An 8,502-nucleotide genomic window follows, 5' to 3' on the forward strand; every position below is an offset into this window, starting at 1 on the left:
AGCTAGGGAAGGAAGACTGGCTCTCACAGGGACACCATCCAAATGTTAATGTGGGAATCCAAATACTATGTCACAAATAAGTATACACTGTGGGGAATGTGTGGCAAGGCCAAAGTTTGGGACTCAATATATTGAATGGAAAGTGGTAGCACAGGAAGTGAAGATTAAAAGTGTAATATGCAATGATCATTCAAATTGACCGTTCCTATTTTAATCAAGTGCAGAGGACAAATAAGCATTTGAATTTCAGAATATTAATCAACTTCTGAAAATTGCATCATATGTAGATATTTTTTTCAAACCTTTTTAAACCCAGCATAACTTTCTTGATATATATATATTTTAAGACTACCATTTACAACCATGATTACACTTCAGTAGTGAAAAGGAGGGGGTGGATTCGAACTATTCCCATGGATGTAAAACTGTACTGATGTATATTTCATTGTAAGCTTGCTCAAAACCAAGGAAGGTATGCTACTACAGGCCTCTTTGAAGTCTTTCTCCAAGCAGTCTCTGTAGCACAATCACTCAATCCCAGTACCTGTTAAGTGAAAGGTCATAGGGTTCGACTATACAAATACCAAATTAGAATAATCGTGTGCAGTGTTGAAACTTTTAAGCCAACTTTATATTGACTACCAAAAATTAAATTAATTGCAAATGGTATGCTTTTGTATACTTTGGGTACTTAAAGGAATTACATTTTTGGGGGAAAGAAATTTGGTAGGGAAAAATGTTTTGCCTAGGATTGCTGCGTTGAGTTTTTGTATGCGTCACATTTTAGAGATGCGTTATTGTTAGATGTTTTGCCAGAACAAAACCTTTAATGTAAACCAGGATATAAATTTACGTTTGGGGAGGGCGATGTGATAATTTATACAACCACAGGGGCGATTCCATCAGTGGTCACCCTCTCTTTCTACCAAAAACAAGACTGCCCCCTCCCCCAAATTAATAAAAACAGAAAAGAAAAAAACAGGAGGCCAACAGTGTGGGAGTTGTCAACTTGGCCAGTGATCCGATGGTGGATGGGGACACTTAATGTCTCTGAGGATTTTTTTCTGCCATGGCTCTGAGGCGGTAAAGTGTTTAGGTGATAGATATCTTCATAACCAATAACTAGAATTGGATAGGATTATATTGTGGCAACAACCCACCGTCACATCATCCATAAACACACACTGCCTGTTACGGTAATAGGAAAGGAACTGTCTTCTGTCGACTCACCAACCCAGTTTTTTGTCATATGCACGGCCATGGTGTTAAGTGGGCCGGGGCTGGCCGGAGCTCTTCATCACCCCTAAGAGTCTCGTGTTATTGTTCTTCGTCTCCTGCCCGTGTTGGATGTGGTGCTGCCCGAGCTTCTTGTCAAGTCTCCCACAAAAAGCCTGTGTGATTTACTCACAACCATTCCAGCAAGTTCAATGGGTGCATAAGTCACGGTAAGCAAGAATTACTGAGCAGGGCCATCTCGATTGCCTTTTTGGTCCTCCGCTTTAAAAAATACAAAACTTTTTATGTATGCTTTTCAGCACACAAAGGGTCAATAGCTGGATTGTCCGTGCTATCAGGCTTGTGTTCTCTACACCCTTGGGCCATTGGCACTTTATAAGGAGCAGGATTCTAGGGAGCCACAAATGTGCTTTGAACACCGAGATTGCTGCTCTAGCGCCTTGCCAAACAGTGAGGTACCAGCGAGTTACATAAGATGTACTGCTGTCTGCTCCTGCTGTTGCCCACAACCCTGCCCAGATCTGGAATGTACTGATAAGTGTAAGTGGCACCATGGTTATGAAGAGAAGCGTGTTTGGTACTTGCTGCAGCAATCTGTGTTAATATGTCATAGCATCTAATCCTGGAATGGCCAACTCAGCCATTCCTCTGTCCGAGTTTGATATTTGTGTATATGAACACTATTGATAGTAACATTTAATGCGAAATACAGCAAGATCGCTTCAAATCCCAGATACATTAATTTGCAATATGAAAACCGGACGTAATCAATACCACACGGTTGTGGTGTGCTGGTTGGGCCAGTCAGCACCATCGTCAGGCGATGTCCATCACTATTTAGGCTACGCATCGCATTCAAAGCATTGGGCACGGTTCAAATCGGTTTCAAGCACGGACTTAACTCAGCACTACTGCGCGTGCGCGAAATGGCCTGGATCACAACCAAGAGATGACGGTGGGAAATCCCTTCGTGGTAATCGGCGGAAAGCAGGGGCACCATAGTACCTACCAGAATTAAGTAACCCACACCAAATAGAAGATGCCGTTTACTTTAGCTGTTGGTGTCTTCAGCCGCCTCTTCCACCCCGTAACCGACGGCCTTTTCTCTCCTCACATCGCCCCAACCTGACATAACACCTCATAACTCCCTCCCCGCACTAAACCCACTCGTCAGCACTTACATCGCCCACCCCTCTTGTTAAATGTAGATGTAGCCCCGACATTTATGTACCTTTCACTTCTAGTCAAGAGGACCACCGTACCTACCTCTGAATTCAGCTGCCGGACTCCTCAGTCTTCTAGTACCTTCTGAAGTCTGACTCACCGTCAGCGAACGCGCGCGCGTCACAACTGAGAAAAACAACTGTGATTCGATCACTGCGCTTGCGCAAGGAGCGCGATACCGAGAAGATTAAGGCCGGCGAGCCTGCTCATGCTCACTACGCATGCTCAGTGGGAGCTAGGCGCGCTCACAGAGCTGGAGCGAGGAGGCGCGCGCCTCTGTTGTGATAGGGACAGCTTACATCACACGCCTGAAAGCTTACGCTACAGCAGCATCACAATATCTTACGTGAGGGGAAATGCAGTGACAGGCGACCTTTAATTTTGAAAGTGTCCCGTTTTCCAGTTCCCGTTTTCCAGTTTAAACATCGTTGAACATGCTTTATGGAAAGTATTTTCCTTTCTGTATCTTGAGCGAACCAAACCACCCTTGTTCATGTCATTTATACAAATTAACTGCAATGCTTTCCATGAAAAGAGCATAACAACGCGGCAGTGGCACTCTTAGTCTAAAGTTGTACCCATGCTCATCTGTGGTTTTTGAAAACCCCATTCCCTTGTTTTTGAAGATCAATTTTTTTACCCCCGTATTTCAGGAACCAAGGAGTCCGTGGGCCTCACCTCCTTAACACATTCCGGGTCCGGGTTCCCGAAATAGGGACTTAGCGGGTCATTCCAACCTTGGAGGACCCGGTAAGTCCCCATTCCGGGAACCATTCCTATTCGAGCCCCCTTAGGGCTCAATGGGAATAGGGATGGAGCTAATAACGGTACCGCAATTTGTAAAACCAGGCGTTAAGGAAGGGACCCGCTAAGGGACCTCGGAATAGGGTGGTAAGGGATTACCGGCACTGGTGCCCTTACCGGTGCCGGTAATCCCTTACCGCCTACCGCGTAATGTCACCAGTGCTTTAATTGTGGTAAGAAATTGGGCGGGGCTCTCATTTGTGCGTGTGGCTTGCATGACGGGCTCTCATTTGTGGGTGTGGCTTGCATGATGGGTGTAACCTAAGACTTGTTGGGTGTAGCCTAAGGAAGCACATGTAAGAATGCAAAGGGGTGGTCTGGTCTAAATAACTAAGTGCATATTGCAACACAATGGCTAATCCCCCTCATGTGAGAAGGTGGTTTAGATTCTATTAAAGACAAGGAGGCGAGTATTATGCATTACAATCTTTACTTCTGAAACCACAACAGCAAAGAAAAATATTTTATAAACAAAAAAGTTTGAATAACACAACTAAATAGAGTTCAAAGTCAATGTAAGGAGATCTCCCCAATCCAACATGGAGTACAGGTCATGCCCTGTAAATGACCAATGAGCATGGACCCCTCCTCTATATAAGTCATTTACTCTAATCCCAACTCCTCTTTCTGCAGCTGTCTTGCATCAGACGCCCACTGCAAAGACCAGATGATATACCACAGAGACAGGATCCAACGAAGTTCCAGGATCACACACTGTCCTCCTCCTGTAACAGTGACGAAATGATCCTGAACCCAACCTCTCACCCCAAAGCTGTAAGAACAAGAAACAAAAGGGTGGGTGTTCTAATACTAGTCTCCTTGTCTTTAATATAATCTAAACTCCCTTCTCACGTTAGTGAGGGTGTTAGTCTAGAAAATACCCTACCATAGCATAGACGGTATATTATGTTGGCCGAAAATCAACCGCATCATATATCCAGCATCGTCAGTACAGAATCGTCAGCATAATCAGAGAGCGTCCATTTTGTAACAATAGAATTCGCCATTTTGCAATTTTGCTTTTATTCGCTTTTCTGTTCTAATGCGTTGCTAAAAGTGAATTCTATTTAATTCTGTTCATGCCCAGAGCAAGGTCACAAGTTACATGCTGAGAGACTAGCCCAGACAGCAATACACTGTTTTCTTCCCTCACAAGTCCTTGGAAGTAAGCAGAAAGGCATTTAATAACCAAGCAGGTGCAAGCTAGTCTTGCTGAAATGGCAGAAACTGTAGAAATAGATAGTTAATGGCTTGAATTATACTCTCCTTCACGGCCCCCCTTTCCTGGGCCCCTTTAGATTGAGCCGACCTCTAACTCACGAATAGAAACCAAGAGATAGTAGGGCTTGGAATGTGTCCCTCACACAGCTTGCTTGCAGAACAAGAGCACTATGCTCTTTGGTAACAAAGAATAGTGTCTGCACCTTCGCAGATTGCAACTGTTGCTGAATAAATGTCTTCAAGGGTGTCATATTCGTCATAATTGTCAATCACTGATCCCTTCTTAAAAAGAAGATGCATTATGGCCGGTTTTGGATGTGTCACTTCTGATAATATGATGGTCTTTTTGTATATATGTGACTGATGTAAAATGTTCGCTCTCTTGCATCCCACAAGGTCTGGGTAACACACGTTGCGGGATGTGAGATCCGGTCGGCCGACTGAGACTATTTGCTTTGCAATAAACCCTAGATTTTGAGAATTTAACCTCGTGTCTGGCGTATCAGTTCATGTGTGGTGATTGTGCCTTGTTTCCATGCACGAGGGTCCCCCAGGGGCCCATCAAAAAATGGCGCCCGAATAGGGACCCTCCCCCGTTTTCTCCATCGTGTACGTTGTAATTTAAAGAAGGCGTGAAAAAAAATGAATCGAGGACGAGGCCGTCAAGCCGGGATCGAGAGGTGTTCGGGGTGTCCCTGTGAAAGTGATGAGAGACTCCTCTGCAGATCTGTACACAACCGGTCCCTGATCGACGAGTCCGGCCAGAGAGCAAGAAGGCGAGCGTCCCGAAATGAGGCAGATTGAGCCAGATACGCAGACACAAGGATCCTTGGTTGCGTCAGTATATGGACGAATTGCGTCTTCTTGAGAGACTAATTGATTGATCAGGTGAGTTGTGCCCCGATTCTAATAGTCCTGATATTGGTTGAGAGTTGCTCTTTCAAGATCAAACGCCCAGGGTAAGGTACGAATAAGATCAAACATGACTAGGAAATTGGGCCTCATTACGAGTCCGGTGGTAACCTGCCGGTTTTTCCGGCTTGGTTAACGCCGGACTCATATTACCATTCCGCCTCCGTGATTCCTGGAATTACCGGGGCATTACAACCCCGGTGACCTGGAAATTCCGGAGGCGGAATTCGGTAAATCCCCATTCCCATTGAGACCCATAGGACTCAATGGGAATGGGGGCCATGGAAACACCGGTGTTTCCATGTCCGCCTGCAGGACTCCAATCACCCGGTATGGATACAACGGTGGCGGCGGGTTTAACGCCACCGTTATTTCCATACCGGGTGACTCATAATGAGGCCCTTTGTCTTCCTGTCTAGTGGGAATTTTCCACTGCGGTAGACAATCTTTGGAAACTGGCCGGGCTGCGCGACCCGTAGGGTCACCAGCATATGAGATGTATGTGAAGTATGGAATAGGGGCAATAATGTTTTGTGAAATTTGGCATAGGTAAACCAGACACGTAGAAGATTTACAATGGCCTAAAAATGGGAGTTATGAGATGGCGCGTATAGATCATTTGGAATCAGTATTGCTGTGCAAGAATGCACGCCCTGCTGTGACATTTGACGTCATTAGAGACTGGAGGAAGGAAGCTATCCTCCGCTTGAGAAGCAGTGAGAAACATGCTCGTAGGCACAAATCTAATGCAGATAGAGCGCTAGAACAGGAAGAAAAAGAATGGGTTGAGCAAATTAGAAAGGCAGACAGAAGTCTCCAAATGGGAATAGATAAAATATATCCTCAACAAGAATTGCATGCATCAGATGAATTAATCAATAAGATTTTAAATGAGAAGAGACAAGAACATCCTAAAAGTAAGACTGACATTGCACCAGTGCCCATTGTTCAGCTTCAGCCCTAGCCCATGCCCGCTACTCAGCCTCCATTCCAGCTTCAGCTACCACTCCCCCTTTCTGTTGTTCCATCTGTACCATCCCCTCCTATACACATGATCCCACTTCCCCCTCCGCCTACCGAGCTTGAATCCACAGTAATCAGAGAAGACAGTATGGGATGAGCAGGGCCTGCACAAAGCGTGTATGCTAGAATAACCCGTAGTGCGGTCAGCAAGGAGAGGAAGAGGGAGTTGAAAGAACAGGCAGAAATATATATTGAAGGAAATGATGAGGCCTCGATGCTAGGATCGATGTACGATTATAGGAAGCTCAGTGAAAAACAGGTATTGTTGGAATGCATGGGGGAATATCTTATGGAAAGATGGTAGTAATTAATTGGTATGGTGCCGCTGCAGAAGTTGCGGGACTTGAATGCCTTTGCGCGTATAAGAGAAAGTGATTCAGAGATGAAGGAGCATGTGGACAGGCATTTTGAGTTTAAAAATGAACTTGATGAATTGTATTCAGAAATGTTTTCCGTGCCTGGGTTTAGGAACAAAGAGGTAAGAAGAGGGAGACAAGAGGCGGTACCCTATGTACAACGTCGATTTTTTCCGCCATCAAAACAAGTTCGTGAAGAAATGAGAATATGCACACGAGAGGCGCTTAGATGGATTACAGATGCTAGCATCCCTACAATGGAGGTGCATGAGATATTTGATCAATATACACTAGAAATGCAAAGGAAGGCATTACAGGTAATGGTTGAATATTTACAAGACAAATATCTAGATAGTAAGCAGAGTTGTCTGCCTGAAATAATGGCAGTGTATAAGAGAGCATTTTCACGAGATACAGGAGAGACTGCCTTATCACTTGATTTAGCTATAGTGCTCCATAAGAGAGATGGAGAAGAAAGAGCGAGTGCAATATTTCCCATGAGGGAGGTTCCACCCACCTTTGTGCCGAAAGTAGAAATTCCTGCCGCAAATGGGCAACCAGCGCAGGTGACAGAAGCACATTATACAGCACAATATGTACATGTCCCTTTCTCAAGACAAGAGGTGAATAATATGCAACAAACAATACCTGATTTGAGGAAAAATCCGGCGGGATTCTATAAAGAAATTGAGTCCTATTTGAAATCGTCCATTTTTACTATGAACGATAGTGACCTATTATTCCCTGTGATTCTACCAGCAGATATATGGAAACAGATTAGGAATGTAAATGATCTGTATAGTTTGGGTGATACATGGGAGAATTTAATAAAAGAGGATGCGGACAGAAAAGCGGGCGAACAGCCATCGTCAAATATGTCAGCGTTGCCGACACGGATAATACAGATATTTAACATTATAGTTCCAGAAAAGAGAATTGTATGGGACAAACTAACTGCATGCGTGCAAGGCAAAGATGAGTTGGCTACAGACTATTTTAACAGATCTGAAGAAGTATATACAGATTTTAGTGGGCAGGATTTAAGCACTGAGCCCGGGAAAAGACTATTTGTTGACAAATATGTAAGAGGATTGTTACCTCCGATCCAAAATTTTATAATGACATCCGAAAGTGCATGGCAAGCAAAGTCACAGAGTGAGGTATTACACATGGCCCAGTATTATGAAAATAGAGTGAATACAGAAAAAGAAAAAGAAGTAAAAGAGAGTGAATCTAAAAACAAGAGTGTTCTACAACAGGTAGCGAGTCATAATAGAGGTAGAGGAAATGCACAAGGAAGAACAAGTTATTCGAACATGCATGGAGGTCCACTTGGACTAAACCAATGTGCATATTGTAGGGAAGAGGGTCATTGGCGAGCACTGTGTCCACATTTGCAAAATAGAAATGGGAGTGGCCAGAGAAGACAGAACAGAGGTCGCCCGGGAGCACAGGGGCAGAATAGAAATATTAGTACACAGCAAAATCAGAACAATCAAGGAAATAGCAACCAGAATCAGAACCAAAATCAGAATCAGCACAATAGAGGTGCGGACGGGAATGTTTTCGATACTCGATCAAATACATACTATTCTGGTGATTACACATCAGATGATGTATTGTTCCGCTAGGACAGTCCAAGACAGGGGTCGGAACCAGTGTCTATTCCCGTTGAGCCGAAAGGACCCTATGTAGATATGAAAGTTGGGAATAAGGAGCACATTTT

At 44.2% G+C, this 8,502-nt stretch overlaps 1 protein-coding gene across 2 annotated transcripts in view; it reads right to left on the minus strand.

Moving 5' to 3' along the window:
• The window catches only part of DEDD2 (death effector domain containing 2), a 368,727-nt gene extending 365,989 nt beyond the window's left edge, over positions 1–2,738 (minus strand). The window contains exon 1 of one of the 2 annotated variants that reach the window (XM_069640949.1): positions 2,503–2,738. The gene's annotated coding sequence lies outside the window, so the exon portion shown is untranslated. The remainder of the gene's footprint in view (positions 1–2,502) is intronic. The other variant, XM_069640950.1, reaches the window with a different exon arrangement.
• Between the last annotated feature and the right edge of the window lie 5,764 nt (positions 2,739–8,502).

This window comes from Ambystoma mexicanum, chromosome 1q (genome assembly GCF_040938575.1).
Source record: "Ambystoma mexicanum isolate Mex_15411 chromosome 1q, UKY_AmexF1_1, whole genome shotgun sequence".
Taxonomy (NCBI): Eukaryota; Metazoa; Chordata; class Amphibia; order Caudata; family Ambystomatidae; genus Ambystoma; species Ambystoma mexicanum.